General features: G+C 36.8%; 1 protein-coding gene across 3 annotated transcripts in view; it reads left to right on the top strand.

Annotated features, from left to right (window-relative positions):
* NTN1 (netrin 1) overlaps nt 1-17,968 on the top strand; it is a 346,673-nt gene that overhangs the window by 209,091 nt on the left and 119,614 nt on the right. The gene's annotated exons all lie outside the window — the stretch shown is intronic.

Raw genomic sequence — 17,968 nt, 5'->3', positions numbered from 1 at the left:
AATTAATTGAGATGCATTGAATATATAAATTAGTTTGGTAAAATGTCATTTTTATTATATTGATAATTCTTCAATTATTTAAGTGATGTTATTTGTGAATAAATTTTTTTTAATAATTTGGTTTATATAGTTCTGGTTTTATTTTGACAGGTAAAATAAATTATTTTGCCTAGGTGTTTTATACTGTCTATAATTGTTTTAAATGACTATCTCTTCTTGCAGAGTTTTATTTGTTATATATAGGAATGTTGGTGATTTATGTGAATTTATTTCATATCTTACTATTTTGCTAAAATTATTGTTTCAACTAATTTTTAGTTGAACTTTGGGGATTTTCCAAGTATATCATCATATCATTTGCATAAAGATTCTGATTCCTTGAGAGTAATCAATATGGTAACAGATTTTGAGTTCATGCTATATGAGAATAGTTAAGGAGCTGAAAGTATTTAGCCTATAGAAGTTACAGTTTTTATTTTTAGGTTTTTGCAAGGCAAATGAGGTTAAGTGGCTTGCCCAAGACCACACAGCTGGGTAATTATTAAGTGTCTGAGGCTGGATTTGAACTCAGGTACTCCTGACTCCAGGGTCAGTGCTCTATCCACTGTGCCACCTAGCCACCCTGTATTTAACCTAAAGAAGAAAAGATTTAAGGGACTGTGACTGACTGCTGTTTTCTAATTTTTGAAGAAATATCATATGGATGAGGAAATTTTTTTTTTTGATTCAGAAGATAGAAGTAGGTGAAAGTTGTCAAGAGGCAATTATATTTAGGCTTGAGGTAAGGGAAACCTTAATAGTTTATCTCCAAGTGGAAAGATCACATGGGGAGATCATAAGTATCAATTCCAACACAAGGTTTTATGCAGGGGCTGCTTGACCACTTGTCAAATATATGTTCTTGTGAGTCAATTTTGAAACTGAGTCTGAAAGAATAAGGCAGATCTTTGCTTTAGCTTTTTTTATGATCTCATAAAGGAACTATGTTATGTTCAAGATTTGGATTGTCTGTTGTATATTTAGTGCCTTCTTAGTTTTTAGTGACTGAATTTGGGTTGACTTATTGATCTTTATAGTAAAGACTGTTGGATGAGATTGCTTATCTACTTGATAAAACTGTTATGTTTCAAGTCCAGTGCACCTTGTATTGTGTGGTGAAATGAAAATCACTAATTAAGCCCTTTATTATATATCTTATACCAAATCCAAAAGTGTGACTTTCCTGGAGATAATAACTTATAATATCTTACCTTACAATTTTATTGTGAAGAAAGCTATACAAATATTTATTATCAGCATCTTAGAATTTAGAGTTGAAACCTTAGAGATGATGTTATTCCTCATTTTACAGAGTATTAATCTGAGGTCCAGAGAAATTAAGGGACTTGTGATAGATACGAAGTAGCAGAGTACAAATTTGAATTGAGGTTCTTTTTCTCCAAATCCAGTGCCCCTTTTTTTCCTCACTGTGTCACATGCCCTTAATGGTAATGGTGGTGCTGATGGTGATGATGATGATGATGATATTTTGCCCCTACAGTTCCATGATTCCAGGTTTAGTAAGACAGCTAGGTAATGCAATGTGAATAGAGCACCAATCCTGGAGTCAGGAGAACTTGAGTGCAAATATGGCCTCAGATATTTGACACACATGGGCTTGTGTGACCTTGGGCAAGTCACTTAAACTTGATTGCTCACATCCAGGGTTGCCTCCAGGCATCCTGATCGATAGCTGGCCATTGGATCCAGATAACTCCAGAGGAGAAAGTGAGACTTGTTGACTACACAGCACCCCTTCACTCAAATCCAGTTCATGTGCTTATCATGGCATCATCTCCCTGATGTTGTAGTCTTCTTCAAGAATGAAGGACAAACACTTCAATTGGGGAATGGCTTAGCAAACTGTGGTATATGTATGTCATGGAACACTATTGTTCTATTAGAAACCAGGAGGGATGGGATTTCAGGGAAGCCTGGAGGGATTTGCATGAACTGATGCTGAGTGAGATGAGCAGAACCAGAAAAACACTGTACACCCTAACAGCAACATGGGAGTGATGTTCAACCTTGAAGGACTCGCTCATTCCATCAGCGCAACAATCAGGAACAATATTGGGCTGTCTGCAAAGGAGAGTGCCAGCTGTATCCAGATAAGGAGCTGTGGAGTTTGAACAAAGTTCAAGGACTATTCCCTTTAATTTAGGGAAAAAAACAGATATTTTATTGTCTGATCTTGTCACCTCTTAGACTTCTCTTCTCTTCTTTAAGGATGTGATTTCTCTCTCATCACACCCAATTTGGATCAAGGTACAACATGGAAACAAAGTAAAGACTGACAGAGTGCATTCTGTGGTGGGGTGGGGGGAGGGAAGCAAGATGGGGGGAAAATTGTAAAACTCAAATAATATCTTTATTAAAAATTAATTAAAAAAAGAATGAAGGACAAACATCATCATCATCCAAGCTAAATAATGGAGTTCCTTCTTCCAGCATCCTAGGTATAATACTTGGCAATAGTAGGTATTCAATAACTATTAAGTGATTAATTCTCTGCAAACAGTGACAACCCTAACCCCTGGGTGACTCACAGTTTAAAAGTAGCTTCTAGAGTACACCAAAGGAGTTTTCTTCAAGGGATTATACTTATTGTGCCAAAAGAACTACTGAGATCCTTTGTCCCTTTAGGTTCAAGTATCCTCTTGTGGGATAAAGTCTGGGAAAAGGCTATTTTAAAAAAATATAACAAATTTGGAAAAAAATAATATTGCTACCAGAGGCATTTGGGTATAGTTGATAGAGGAATGGTCTTTGAGACATGAGTTCAAATCCTACCTCTGGCACATACTAGCTGTGAGACCCTTAGCAGATCAGTTAACTTCTCAGTGCCCCTAAGAAACTCTCTAAGTTGGTAAGTTTTAATGAAAGTGCTAATCTTCTAGTAGTAGAGAAAATTTCCCCTGGGAGCTACCTTTACCTATGAAATTACAGATCTGGTTTAAAATCCATATCTATATCTGTAGCTGTAGCTGTAGCTGTATATACTCTCACTCATGCCCACAGGCACAGGAACAAATCGGGTAGACAATTACCCATATTCCTTCCATTCCCCATTTTAAAGATAAGAGACAGAGCTGATGGTGGCAAGAATTTCCTTATCCCCAAAGTATTGTTACAGATGAAATGCTATTTACCAATGTTTCTGATTGGTGATTTCCCGATTTGGTGTTTGTTCTAAGACAGATCCCCTGGAATTAGCTAGGTACACCTTTGCCATGATACAGTTGCACAAAAGATTTATGATATAGTTGCACAATCTAGATTGGATCCCAATGATTTGGATACAGAGTTGATAAATTATGAAAATCATATCCAAACTAGCTGCACAGTGATTTGTACAAAGCAGAGAAGTGGGAATTATACTCCAAATATAGTCTTCAAGAAAGCAGGAGGACTCTTCTAACCCGGTCCTTAGGGTGAAGAGTAAATATTCATTCTGCTACTATAAAGGCTATATTTTAATTTTTCCTTACCCTCCTCCATTATCTTTTCAAACTGCCCCTGTCCCCACTCTCTGTTCATATATGTGTGTGTGTATGTATGTATGTGTGCATATTTATATACATGTTAAACATATACATTATGGAAACCACCTGTCTTAACCTGGACTTTATTTGTTGGCTACAAAATTTGGGGCAGTACAAATGTGGTAAACTAGATCATGAAAGCCTAGAATGTTGGAGCTAAAAGGGAGTTTAGAGTTCATATAGAACCATTTCCCTCCTTTTGCATAGGAGGAAATCAAGACTGGGCTGGGGACAGGGTGTGTTGCCCTGAGTCATACAGCTATAATCAGAACTAGAATCTTGGTATCTTGACCTTGTTTCAGATTATTTACCTCATTGTATTGGTCCTCCACCCTTCCTGTTGGCTTTCTATCTGCATTTAGAGCAGAGTAGCAGGGATAAGAGCTGGATTCATTTTTGTTGTTGCTGTTCTTCATTAGTAACCATTGTCAAAGTGGAGGAAAGGAGGGTATAGTATTGATAGTTGATATTAAGCTGATGTATTATCTCTGCAAATTTCATATATTTAATCTTTCCTTCATTCCTATTAGCATAGAGAAGTGAGCTAATTATACTATTAAAACCAGGATACATGTGATCTGTGACATGGATTTTTTTTAAGTCAAATCTTTACTGCATCTCTTTTTTCCCTCTTCCTTTGCTCTAGTAGAATATTTAAGTTATTTTCCAATATAGATTATTAGCTACATGTCCTCTGTTCCTGGTACAAGGTACAGCAAAATAGTCTTTGAATTAATTCTAAATGAATAAAAAGATTGTTGAGATCAACTGGAAAAACTGAGGTCTGAAGTTCCCAGAACCCACTGGGGTTTTCTGTTGTTGTTTTCACTCTGGAGTAGAGTCTCCTCCTTGTCCTTTACTCATATAGAGCTTGGAGATTAATCAATATAGTCAACTATGTTAATTAATTGATTCCTTTCCCACCTGATCTCTTGGCTCATTTCTAACAAGATTCTCATATGTCATCCACTCTCCTGCTTTGAATGGCCAGCACTTCCCAATGGTTATATCCTCTCAGAGTTTGGGTGTGCATTAGGAATATTTTCTAGTGTTTGAATGCCTTTTTTCTACACTTCTTGTCATCAAAAAAACTTCTTTTGTGACCTAAAAAAGAAGCAAAAGTTCTAAACACTTAATTTTTCCAAGCACTTTCCTCTATCCCCAGTAAAAGCTATTGCCTCCCTTCCACATGGGCTGAAATCCAGATATGTCCACTGACCCCACTAGCCTGGATCTGCAGATTGCATACTAATCTTTATGTTTTAATCAATCTTTTAAAGACTTTTGGTGTTTTCTTTCCACATCCACTGCATTTATCCTCTGTCTTCCTTGGGAAATATATAACAGGATTCATTACATCCTCACAGAGCAGCCATAAGGTAAATATTGTTCCCTGAGCCATATGGCAGGGTCTGGCCCTAGCCTGGCTTTCTCTACTGGCTTCCAATACCGAACTCTCTCTTGAGGAGGTCCCTATCCATGGGCCTGTCTGATTCAAAGCAGAAAAGGATATTTCACTCTGAGTAAATTCAATTCCTATATATATATATATATATATATATATATATATATATATAAACACTTTTCAGGAAATCATAGACTAATTAATATTTTACCCAGACATTTCAGTCCCCAGCATTTCCCTGAAGTTCCTGCTAGTTCTATGTTTACCCTCTCATCTGTCCTGAGGAATAGTTGTGTTATGGTGCATCCATCGTCAGAGTCTCAACATTCAGACTCTTGGAATTTTCAAGGGAAATATTTCTCATGGAATTTAGAATTAAAAAAAAAATCATAGAAATTATCTTCTTCATTTTACACTTGAGGAAACAGATCCTAAGAAGTCAAATGATTTGTTCAAAGTCACAGAATTCATAAGGCAGAGCAAATATTTGAATCCAAGCCCAATGGCTCCACTGCATTACTCTGTCTTGATTATCACACTGCTCTATTTCTTTAAGGTTACCTTTGGTATCCATCAGACAGGACACCTAGGTATTTTCTCCCAAAGGTTAAAATTAATGTAACTTTTCCATGATTAGGATGAAAAAAGATCATAGGATTATAGCTTTAGAACTGGAAGAGACTTCAGAAATCATCCATTCCAACCTCCTTATATTCCAAATAAAGAAAATGAGTTACTAGAAAGATAAAATAACTTGCCTGAGGTCATAAGGTTTGTGAGTAGCAGAATTGAGGTGCAAAACTAGTCCTCAGAATCTGGATACAATGCATGTTCCACTTACATACTGATTCCCCCAAAGGCAAGACCTGTGACAAAGCTGTTCTATCTCCCCTACTTTAACCTTTTATCCTTCTTGACAAAAAGAAGAGATACAGGCTGGACAAGAATATGTTTTATCAGTTTGAAACTGTTTGGATGCCAGAGTCAAAAACAAGTCATTAATGGGGCCATTATTGATATGGAACACTCAAGTTCCTTTAATCACACTCGTTTCAACATTTTTGTCAAATTTCCAGGTGAAGGTATAAATGTTGTTTGTCTTTTGTTCTCAAAGAAGGCCAATGTCATCAGGAGGGTGATAACTTGACTTGCAAGTGAATTGGATTTAACTGAGGTAGAGCTGTGCAAAGTCATCAAATTCACTCTCTCCTCCAGAGTCATTAGAGTCTAGGGGCAAGACAGATCAGGATGACTGGCAATGACCCCTGATGCAGTGGGAGACCTTGTCTTTTTTTTTAAATGAAGATCTTTCCCTGGTCACATTTTGTCTGAGGCTTGAGTCGAAATATGGCCTAATTTGAATTTACTTTCTGGCCAGAACAGAAACAATTGTTATTTATAATTAATTTGAGCCCAGATATAGATGACATGCTTGATAGATTTTCATATGACACAAAGTTTGGAGGGATAATTAATACACTGGAAGACAAAATCAAAATTCAGAAAAATAGAATGACATTTAATAGGGCTAATTGTAAAACTCTACTTGTAAGACTGATCTTTTTGTCTGCAATGAAAAAGATCTAGGGATTCTATATGATATGATAGCTCAAAAGCTATTGGTGTCTTGGGCTGCATTTGGAGAGGCTTGGTGCCCAGAACTAGAAATGTGAAAGTCCTTCTATTCTTAGTCATAGTCAGAACCCATTTAGAGTATTGTCTTCAATTTTAGATGCCATATTTAGGAGGAACACTGATAAACTGAATGGGAGAGAAACCTGGACTTCAAGCCATATGAGATCAAGCCATGTGAGAATTGATTAAAATAACAAGGTAGCTAATCCTGGAGAAGAAAAGCCAGGGTAGGCCAAAGAGTAAATATGCTAGTAGTGTTCAAGTATTTGAAAGACTATCATATGAGAGAAGGATCTTGATCCAAGAGGGCAAAATTAGGAATCAGAGCTGAAAGTCACAAAAAGGCAGTTTTCACCTTAATATATGGAAAGACTTTCCAACAATTAGAACTATCAGATATGGAAGATCTGGAGGCAGTGGATTTTCCATCACCAAAGTTCTTCAAGGAAAGCTGCATGACCACCTACCTGTTGATCAGGTAGAGATTGAACTTTAGCATGGAAGTCCTAAATGTCCACTGAGACTCCTTCCAACTTTGAAATTCTGTTCTGTTCTTCAAAAACATCCCCTTTCAACTCTGAGATTATAGAATTCTTTCCAAGCTTCCTAGTTTGAACTTTATACTTTGAGGTCAATCAGAGAAAAGTGATTTAATTTAGAATTCTCTATGCTTTATGACCAATTCTTTAGATTTATGTCTTTATATTTAACTTTGAAACTAAAAAAAAGTCCCAAGGAAGTTTTGGGAATCTTGGAATCAGAAACATTTAAAGTTGAGAGGGTTCCCATAGTCTAGAACAGACTACTTCCTAATTTAACAATTTCCTCTACAATATCCCTGATCAATGAGAGGATATTAGAGTATCCCTGAAGAAGAGTCCTAATGTATCAATACCATAGAATCTAATAGATACTAATTGTGGACACAACCTTATATAAGATTCTCCTCTTTCTGGCTTAGCAGATGGTGGTATATATACATACATATATATATATATATATATATATATATATATATATATATATATATACACACATACATATATATGTCATGGAACACTATTGTTCTATTAGAAACTAGGAGGGACAGGAATTCAGGGAAGCCTGGAGGGATTTGCATGAACTGATGCTGAGTGAGATGAGCAGAACCAGAAAAACACTGTACACCCTAACAGTAACATGGGGATGATGATCAACCTTGATGGAACCAACAACCAGGGACAATTTTTGGGCCATCTGTAATAGAGAATACCATCTGTGTCCAGAGAAAGAATTATGGACTTTTAATAAAGACCAAAGACTATTACCTTCAAATTAGAAAAAAAAAACATTATTATGTAATTTTACTATCTCATACTTTATTTTTTCTTCCTTAAGGATATTATTTCTCTGTCATCATATTCAACTGAGATCAATGTATACCATGGATGGAAACAATGTAAAGACTAAGAGAATGCCTTCTGTGGGGGGTGGGGGAGGGAAGTAAGAATGGGGGAAAAATTGTAAAACTCAAACTAAATAAAATCTTTCTAAAAAAAAAAGATTCTCCTCTGTCATTCTTGATAAATCCCCAGAGATTTTTACTCTCAGTAAGATAGGAAGATAAACAAAGTATGAATTATGTGTGAAACAAGAGATGGGAAAGATTGGACTACATGTGAGTGAGGAGGTTACTATTATTCTCTTCAAGTAGAAGAGTATACTTGGAGGGGGGGCAGTCAAGATGGTGGAGTGAAGTCAGGAATTCCTGAAAACTCGTTTTCCAAGAAACTCCAAAAGTCATCAAATTCTGACAATAGACAAAATCTAGAGGGTTAGAACCCACAGAAAGACTGAGTGATACAATATCTCAGTCCAAGGTAACTTAGAAGTACCACAGGAAAGGTCTGTTTCACCAGGACCAGGGGCTGGAAAGAGCTGCAGCGCAGTCACAATGCAGTGGGCCGGAGCAAACCAGCTCCAGTCTTCCAGGAACAGCCCATGGGACATCTGTGTCCCTAGGGTGTCTGGGTCCTTGGCAAAGGGGGCAGTTTCCAGACCTCTTGGCCCAGGAATCACCTGGGACAGTTTGAAGGGGTGGTGAGAGAACTCTGCCACACCAGAGTGAACATGGAGCCCTTGCCTCAGAGAAGCCCTGTGATGAGAACCTACAGTGGGAATCTGCAAAGCCACCTAGCATTTTCAGAGCTTCTAGCCCACAGATAGTAAGGGGGTCAGGGGAGATAGCAGAGGGCAGAAGTCTCTCTGCTCTCTCCCTGGGGCAAGAGTCTACTGTTTGCCCATACTCAGATCCAGGTTGCAGTTTGGGCCCCCATACTACCATAGCTGAGCAGGAATCCCCCTCACAGCTCCGCGGCAGAAGGGAGGGCCTGTGGTCATCCACATACCAGAGGCAAGAGAGCCATCAGTCTCTCATAAGACCTTGGAGGAATTGAGGACTCTGTGAGATGTCCCACCCCACCCCCAAAGCCTTGGAAGTGCAGCAAATCAGTCATAGGCTGAGGAAATGAGCAAACAACAGAAGAAGAAGAATCTGACCATAGAAAATTACTTTGGTTCCATGCAGGGTCAAAATGCATACTCAGAAGATAACAAACTCAAAGCTTCTGTATCCAAAGCCTCCAAGAGAAATACAGAATGGGCTCAGGCAATAGAAGAGCTCAAAATAAACTTTGAAAAGCAATTAAGGGAGGTAGAGGGAAAAGTTGGGAGGAGAAATGAGAGCAATGCAGATAAATCATGAAAACCAAGTGAACAGCTTGATGAAAGAAATAAAAAATACTGAAGAAAATAACATGTTAAAAACCAGTTTAGGCCAAATGGAAAAAAAACACCCAAAAGACAATGAGAAGAATGCCTTTAAAAGCAGAATTAACCAGCTGGAAAAGGAGATTAAAAAAACTCTAAAGAAAATAACTCCTTCAAATGTAGAATGGAACTTAAAAGAAGCTGATGACTTTGTGAGAAATCAAGAAACTATAAAATAATACGAAAAAAAAAATTAGAAGAAAATAGGAAGTATCTCATTGGAAAAACAACTGACCTTGAAAACAGATCCAGAAGAGACCATTTAAAAATTATTAGGCTACCTGAAAAATCACAACCAGGAAAAGAGCCTAGACTTCATTTTTCAAGAAATAATTCAGTAAAGTTTCCCTGAGATCCTAGAGGCAGAGGGTAAAATAGAAATTGAGGTATTCACTAATCACCTCCTGAAAAAGATCTGAAAAGAAAAACTCCAGGAATATTATAGCCAAATTCCAAAACTACCAAGTCAAAGAGAAAATTCTAAAAGCTGCCAGCAACAAACAATTCAGCTACAATGGCTCTATAGTCAGGATTTACACAGGATCTGGCATCATCTACATTAAGGGCTCATGGGGCTTAGAATACAATATTCTAGAAGGTAAAGGAGCTTGGATTACAACCAAGAATCAACCACCCAGCAAAATTGAACATCCTCTTTCAGCGGAAGGGATAGACTTTCGATGTAACAGGGCAATTTCAAACTATGAATTTGACATAGTGGTAAAGTGGCATGATGTTAGTTGGTGGGGTTTTGGGGGGGGTTATATTTTTTTTGCAAGGCAAATAGGGTTAAGCGGCTTGCCCAAGGCCACACAGCTAGGTACCCAGGTACTCCTGACTCCAAGGCTGGTGCTTTATCCACTACGCCACCTAGCTGCTCCAGTTGGTGTTTTTGATGGGCTAATTGTCATTATGGTCTTTCCTCACAGACCAGCCATCTTTGAGTTGTGGTGGTCTAATCTATGATGATATCTGATCATCTTCAAACCTCATTCAACAAACTATATATCCAAACCTGTCACTTTCATCTCAGACCTTCATCTATAACTTTGATGGTCAGATCATAGGTTGTCATATATCACCACACAGCACAGACTTGTGCTTGCCTGGCATTGTTGATATGCCATGGTTGCCTCACTGATACTAGAGGAAATGAAACCATTCAAGGCCAAGAGACTCCCACAGTAGCCAGACCATCTCCAATAGTCATGTTAACTAAAAATCAGGCCCTGGGATTTTTGATCCTGGCATAGGCAAGTGAGAAGGATGCCTTGTACAACATAACGCTCACTAAAATAATTATAATTGTGCAACTTATGCCTCCAGTCATTTGGTTGGTTGGTGTAGTCCTCTTCATTCTTTGAAGGACTAGTAGTAGTTTAGTGATTGGATGCCAAGTCAAGAAGATCTGAGTTTAGACTGTGTCTGAAATAATTATTAGCTATGTGATCTTAGACAAATCATTTAAACTGTCTTAGTCTCAATTTCCTCATCTGTACAGTGAGGGTAATGATAGCAACTGCCACATATGGTCATTATGATTATAAAATATAAAGTGTTGCAAATTTTAAAACATAGTATAATGTTAACTATTTTAGGAGAAATTTTATTTCACCTACATAGATTACAAAAGGGATTTATACTTGAGTCTGTGCATGTCAGTTTCCCTTGTCTTTCCTATGGATGTCTATTTTCCCCAGGGAACCTATGTTCTAGCACTTAGAGTACTGTCTGTAGTGGTACTATATTTGGAAGAATTGAGAGCTGCTAAAAGTTAAATTCCACTCATATGGTGAATCCTTTTTCCTTCTTTCTTGTCCTTTAATATTTGTTCCAGTTATAGTGCCACTATAGAACTGAAACACCCCCCCCCCCCCAATCAGGGAAAGAACTTGGGGTTGCTAGAAAGATGATTTCTCTCTTCCTATTCAGCATAGTCCATATTCCTCATAATATTCATGAAGGAGAAATATCATATTTATTCCTCTTCATCATGATTTTATGCTTTACCAGCCTTGAGTCCAGTTCATGCAGTTCATGGAATGTACCACATAAATTCCTCCACTTGGTCTAGAAACTCTGTCACTTCAATGTTGCCATGCCCAAGACCTGGTTGTGTAGGTGAATCTTCAGAGAACCCCTTTGTAGCCCCTTTCCCTTACCACTTCACTTTCTATGTCTGTACCCATATGACTCTGCCTTACTTTTAAAATTCAAGTCCAAGGGCATAGCAATTGTTTGTTATTTGTGATTTTGCTATCAATTTGAACTGGTATTAGAACAAAGGGAGTTTAAAGTTTATCAAAAAGCTGCCTTGTTGCTGGGAATTTCAGATCTTCCTTAGGAGATAAAAGAAGGAGGAGGTCTTCCTAAGACATGATACACCTGCCACATAGGCCTCCCAGAAAAACATGACAAAACATGACAAAACAAAGAACCATAATACTACATTGCAGAAAGTCGTACAAAGTTATATTGTCCAACCCTTTCACTTTCTAGATAAAGCTAAGAGACTCCAACTGACTTGTCCAAGGATGCACAGTTACTATGACTGCATCTCATGTTTGTGAGGGACTCGATGTTCTTATTGTATGGCACTGACTCATAAGAAAAACAAAAAAGAAGAAAGGAAAATGATTTTTATCCTTCTTCTGCCCTCAAGAAGCTTGGAGTCATCCTTATCTGTAGAGCTTCAATGGTAAAAGTTTCATCACTGATTAGAAAAATACTGACAGATAGATATGAAATACACCAGGTTGGAGAAAGTAATGGCATCAAAACAGTAAAATAATCCACCAAAAACTTGAACTCTTCCTTATGGTCCCATTCAGTAAAATCCAAAGGCATCATTACCAGTAAAATTCATTTATGAAGCACCCATGTGGACATGGTACTATAATAGTAGGTAGTGCTGATATTTCTTTCCCTTTTAGCCTGAACATTAAAATAATTCATAGTAATGGAGATAGAAATGAGTTAGGGGATAGACACCTTAATGACTGTATAATCAAAATAGCATGTATAGAAATGAACTCATAAAATATTATAGCTGAAACCAATCTGAGAAAGCTTCTAATTCAGCACCATTATTTTACATATGGAGAAAACAGGTTCAGAGTAGGGGGATGACTTTTCCACGAACCACAGCATGGTAGTGGTAAAGCCAAGATTAGATAGAAATATTCTCATGCCAATCACTGCTTCTTTCCATTGCCTTTCTAAACAGTTCTGTGAATGAGATCAAACTCTACAAATGCCTTGGCCTCTTTTTAAGGAGCCAACTCCAGACTGCCCATGGGAATTCCTCTCATCAATCCTATATCTGCCTTGGTCTCCAAAGGCTTCTAGAGCTGTGCCTTTTCTGCCAGCCCTAAGCCAAAATATTCTGGAATAAGGAAACATGGCCACTGTTTGGAACTGTTCCAGCCTGCTGAACTGACAAGAAATCTACTCATACTTGGTTCCCAGGGATTTGGGCTTCTGTTCTCACCTTTTTTTCCTTTCATTCTTCCTATCCGTCTTTCTTTCCCTCTTTCTCTTTTTTTTCCTGTTCTTTTTTATATTGTTGTGGTTTTAGTGTTTTTTAAAACCTCAGATAGATTGTTTTCCATGGCCAGATGTTACCCAGTTGTTGCAAATGGCAATGATATGCTGTGGAAAGGATGCAATGTGTTATGGAAAGGATTCAATTTCTCTTTTAAAAAAATTAGTCAATCTCCAAAGGGGAGGGAAAGTCATTGGGCAGGTTTGCTCTGCTAGAAATAGTTCTGATTAAGATTGCTTCCCAAAAAAGTTTGGGGTAGAGGTAAGAGGAACTATACCCTCTAGTCTAAAAGCATACTACTATCTTCACACAACCACTTCATTTTTGCTTAGTAGGGTACTTCTCTTACCCAGGCTACACTGGGCTCAGGTGAATGGGTGTAAAGGAAAAGATGCTATTTGGAGTAAGAAAACTTTTACAGCTTCTGATTTATCTTTTCCTTTCCAATATTGCATTTAGTTTCTGCAGTTCTTGTCCGCTCTCCCATGTTCTTTTTTCCTGAGACATAGGGTTCCCCACAGTAAATAGCCCATTCATCTTTTGACTTGTTTTGGCCCTATCAACTGCCCACTTGAAATGGAAAGTCTTGTGAGGATCTGGTCTTTCTCTCTTTAAGAGCAACAGTTGTTGTTGTTATTGATTTATGAAATGGAGTACCACAGGGTCAGGATGGTTTGGGGCTGAACTGGCCTTACATTCTCATCCCTTCTTTGACCAAAAGCACACATTGGTAAAGAAGGCAGGCTGGTGTCAGAATGGCCTTTTTAAAGTCATACTAATGAATGGAATTTACCAGCTGAGTGTGAGCACCACAAAAACAGTCGGCCCATCTTCAGATGTACACTGCTCAGATCTACAGTACTCTTAAATATACCAGTTTTTCTGATTCATTAACACTCAACAGCATTTAATGTTAAATGATAATATGCCTTTCCTGAGGTAATTTTTAAAATTGTCAGACTGATGAAGAGAAAGTCTATGGGTGCAGGAGTGAAAAGACCTTCATTCTTTTTTTTAAGATTTTATTTATTTTGAGTTTTACAATTTTTCCCTCAATTTATTTACCTCCCCACCCCCCACAGAAGGCAATTTGCCAGTCTTTACATTGTTTTGATGGTATATATTGATCCAAATTGAATGTGATGAGAGAGAAATCATATCCTTAAGGAAGAAACATAAAGTATAAGAGATAGCAAGATCAGACAATAAGATATCAGTTTTTTTCCTAAATTAAAGGTAATAGTCCTTGATCTTTGTTCAAATTCCACAGTTTTTTCTCTGGATACAGATGCTATTCTCCATTGCAGCCAGCTCCAAATTGTCCCTGATTGTTGCACTGATGGAATGAGCGAGTCCATCAAGGTTGATCATCAACCTCATGTTGCTGTTACGGTGTACAGTGCTTTTCTGGTTCTGCTCATCTCACTCAGCATCAGTTCATGCAAATCCCTCCAGGCTGCCCTGAATTCCCATCCCTCCTGGTTTCTAATAGAACAGTAGTGTTCCATGACATACATATACCACAGTTTGCTAAGCCATTCCCCAATTGAAGGACATTTACTTGATTTCCAATTCTTTGCCACCACACAGGGCCTGCTATGAATATTTTTGTACAAGTGATGTTTTTGCCATTTTTCATCATCTCTTCAAGGTATAGACCCAATAGTGATATTGCTGGATCAAAGGGTATGCAAATATTTGTTGCCCTTTGGACATAGTTCCAAATTGCTCTCCAGAAAGGTTGGATAAGTTCACAGCTCCACCAACAATGAAATAGTGTCCCAGATTTTCCACAACCCTTCCAACAATGATCATTATCCTTTCTAGTAATATTAGCCAGGAAAAGATCTTCATTCTAATCCTGACTTTTTTCATTAACTAGCTGTGCAACCTTGGACAGGTGTTCCATTTCCCTGGGCTTTACTTTACCAGCTATAATAATCTAAATTGTGGAACTGTTAAATGAAGTAGAATAAGTGAAAGACATTTCCAAATTAAAGATGTTATTATTGCTTTATAAATGTCTGATTCAGATGTTCAAACACTCATTTTACTATATTTCTACAGTTAAATCTATTTTTGTGTATGGCACTGGGCCAGTCATATAGTCATATTAAAAAAAAATAAATGCCCAGCAGTGGAATGACCATACTTCTTACATTTACAGGAAGAAGTAGCTTTTAATTACATTAAATAATTAATAATAATTCTAGGAGTTTCAAATCTTTTTCTCCCTGTCAGTCTGCTCTCAACTATCTATCCTAGTGGAAAGGGAATAATCATATCAATAATGAAGTTAATTTTTTTTTAGTTTTTTGCAAGGCAATGGGGTTAAGTGGCTTGCCCAAGGCCACACAGCTAGGTAATTATTAAGTGTCTGAGACTGGATTTGAACCCAGGTACTCCTGACTCCAGGGCCGGTGCTTTATCCACTATGCCACCTAGCCGCCGCTAAACTTTATTATTTTGGATTGGTAATATAGGATAGTTTTTTGGGAGCAGCTTTACTATTCTAATCATATTTTAATGGTCTAATATTATAATTTATTTAACACTAAGGGCCAGGCTTGAAAGAAAGCCTAAGGATTAAACTTTGATCATGCTCAAGTAGGACACGAATGAAGAGATCTGAGAAGGTACCCTCAACCTACCCTTTAGTGGAGGTGTAAGGTTCATGGGTGTTATACATTGCAAGTGTTTCCTGGATTTTCTCCATGTATCAATCAATTATGCTGCCTTTTTTTCTTCTCAAAAAACTCCACTATTTGTCATAAGGGATGCCTTTTGGGGAAGGAAAAAGGGATACATATGTGCTACTCTATGGTGATATAAGAAACAAAGCATCAGTAAAAATATGCTCATTTTACAGGTGAAGAAAATGAAACAGGTTAAATGAAGCTAGCAAATATCTGGGATCAAATCTGAAGACTTTCTGACTTTAGGGAAAATGCTCTATCCACTGCATAACCCAGCTTCCTGTCCAGGGGTTCTTAACTTTTTCTGTTCTTAACCTCTTTGACAGTATAATGTTTGGCAGAATAATGATTTTAAATTCATAAAATAAAATACATGGAACTAATATAGAAATCATTATTTAAAAAAAAAACTCAGGGTTGGAATACCTGGTCTAACAGAAGGATATCTAGAGAGAAATATAGATATCCATGTACACATATAAATAACTATAATACAAACTCATTCATAAGTTTATCAGTGTTAAAACAACAAATTGTGATTTTTGGAGATCATGGAGGCCTTTTATAGATAATTTTGCTTACATGAAATTAAAAGGATTTACACAAATAAACCAATGTAATCAAAATTAGAAGAAAAGCAGGAAATTGGGAAAGAATTTTTATGGCAAGTTTCTTTGATAAGAGCCTCATTTCTCAAATACATAGTGAATTGAGGCATATTTATAAAAATCATTCTCCAATTAATAAAATGTTAAAAAACATTGAGGCAGTTTTCAGGCAAAGAAATCAAAGTTATTCATATAGTCATATTAAACATGTTCTAAATCACTATTGATTAAAGAAATGCAAATTAAAACAACTCTGAGGTACCACCTCACACCTCTTGGATTATCTAACATGACAAAGAAATTGACAAATGCTAGAGAGGATATAGAAAAGCAGGGACATTTATGCACTTTTGGTAGAGTGGTAAACTGGTCAGCCACTCTAGAGAACAATTTGGAACTATGCCCGAAGGGCTATAAAATTGTGTATACATACCCTTTGACCCAGAAATGCTACTACTAGATCTGTATTCCAAAGACAGCAAAGAAAAAGGAAAAGGATATATGTGTATAAAAATATTTATAAATTCTGTGTTGGAAAAAATATGGAAATTGAAGGGATACTCATCAGTTGGTAAATGGTTGAACAAATTATAGTTCATGGATGTAATGGAAAATTATTTTGCTATAAGAATTGATGAGAGGAATGGTTCCAGAAAAACCCAGAAAGACCTATATATGGATTGATGCAGAATGAAGTGAGCAGAACCAGATCATTGTATTCACTAAAAGGAATGTTGTTATTATCATTAGATCAATTGTGAAAGATTTAGCTATTCTGATCAGTACAATAATCCAAGATAATTCCAAAGAATTCATAATGAAAAATGATACCCATCTCTAAAGAACTGATAACTCTGAATGCAAATTGAAATGTTTTATTTTCTTTTTCTTGTATTTTTTTGGTAATATGGCTAATACAGAAATGTGATTTTCATGACTTCACATGTATAATTGACATATTGCTTTCTCAATAGATGGAAGAAGGGTGGTAAGGAAGATAATTTGGAACTCAAAACTTTAAAAAAAAGAATGTTAAAAATAAATAATATATATTTTTAAATAGAAATAAGGGAAGGGGGAGAGAAAAACATGAAATGGAAAAGAACAAAATGTCATAGAACCAGAAAGAATCTGTCTCATCGTCAAGAAGAGCTAGGTTCAAATCTTGCTTCTGATAAATCCTACAGCATGATTATTGGCAATTTATTTAATTTTTTAGTATCATAGATAATACTTAATACTATAAATTTATGATGAGATAATTTTATGAGAGTGGCTCAAGAGTTCCCTAAACTGATAAAATCATAGATTCGGGTAAAAAAATAAAATACTTGAAATGAAAATGATCATTCAGCTTAAAGTAAAGGGAGATAATGGTTTCCTAGTGGCCCAAGTTTGAGTTTAGGAGTTCTTAGAAAGCTCAGATTTTGAAGGGACCCATCTATCCCAGAAAAAAAGTATGCTTACAACATATCTAACAAATGGTCATCTGACATTTCCATGAAAATCTGTCTCCTGAGTCAGCCATTCTACTTTGGGACAGCCCTATTTGTAAGTTTTTCTATTAAACCTAAATTTGCCTCTTTAGTTTTCTTAATTTTGCATTGTAGGACCAAACATTCTTAGTTAATATCCAACTATCAGTGATTCTTGACTTGCATTGGGCCATTAAGACAGTTCCACATTAG

This window comes from Macrotis lagotis, chromosome 2, assembly GCF_037893015.1.
Source record: "Macrotis lagotis isolate mMagLag1 chromosome 2, bilby.v1.9.chrom.fasta, whole genome shotgun sequence".
Lineage (NCBI taxonomy): Eukaryota > Metazoa > Chordata > Mammalia > Peramelemorphia > Peramelidae > Macrotis > Macrotis lagotis.
The sequence above is the reverse complement of the archived record's forward strand: the minus strand, read 5'-3'. Positions and strand labels throughout refer to the sequence as shown.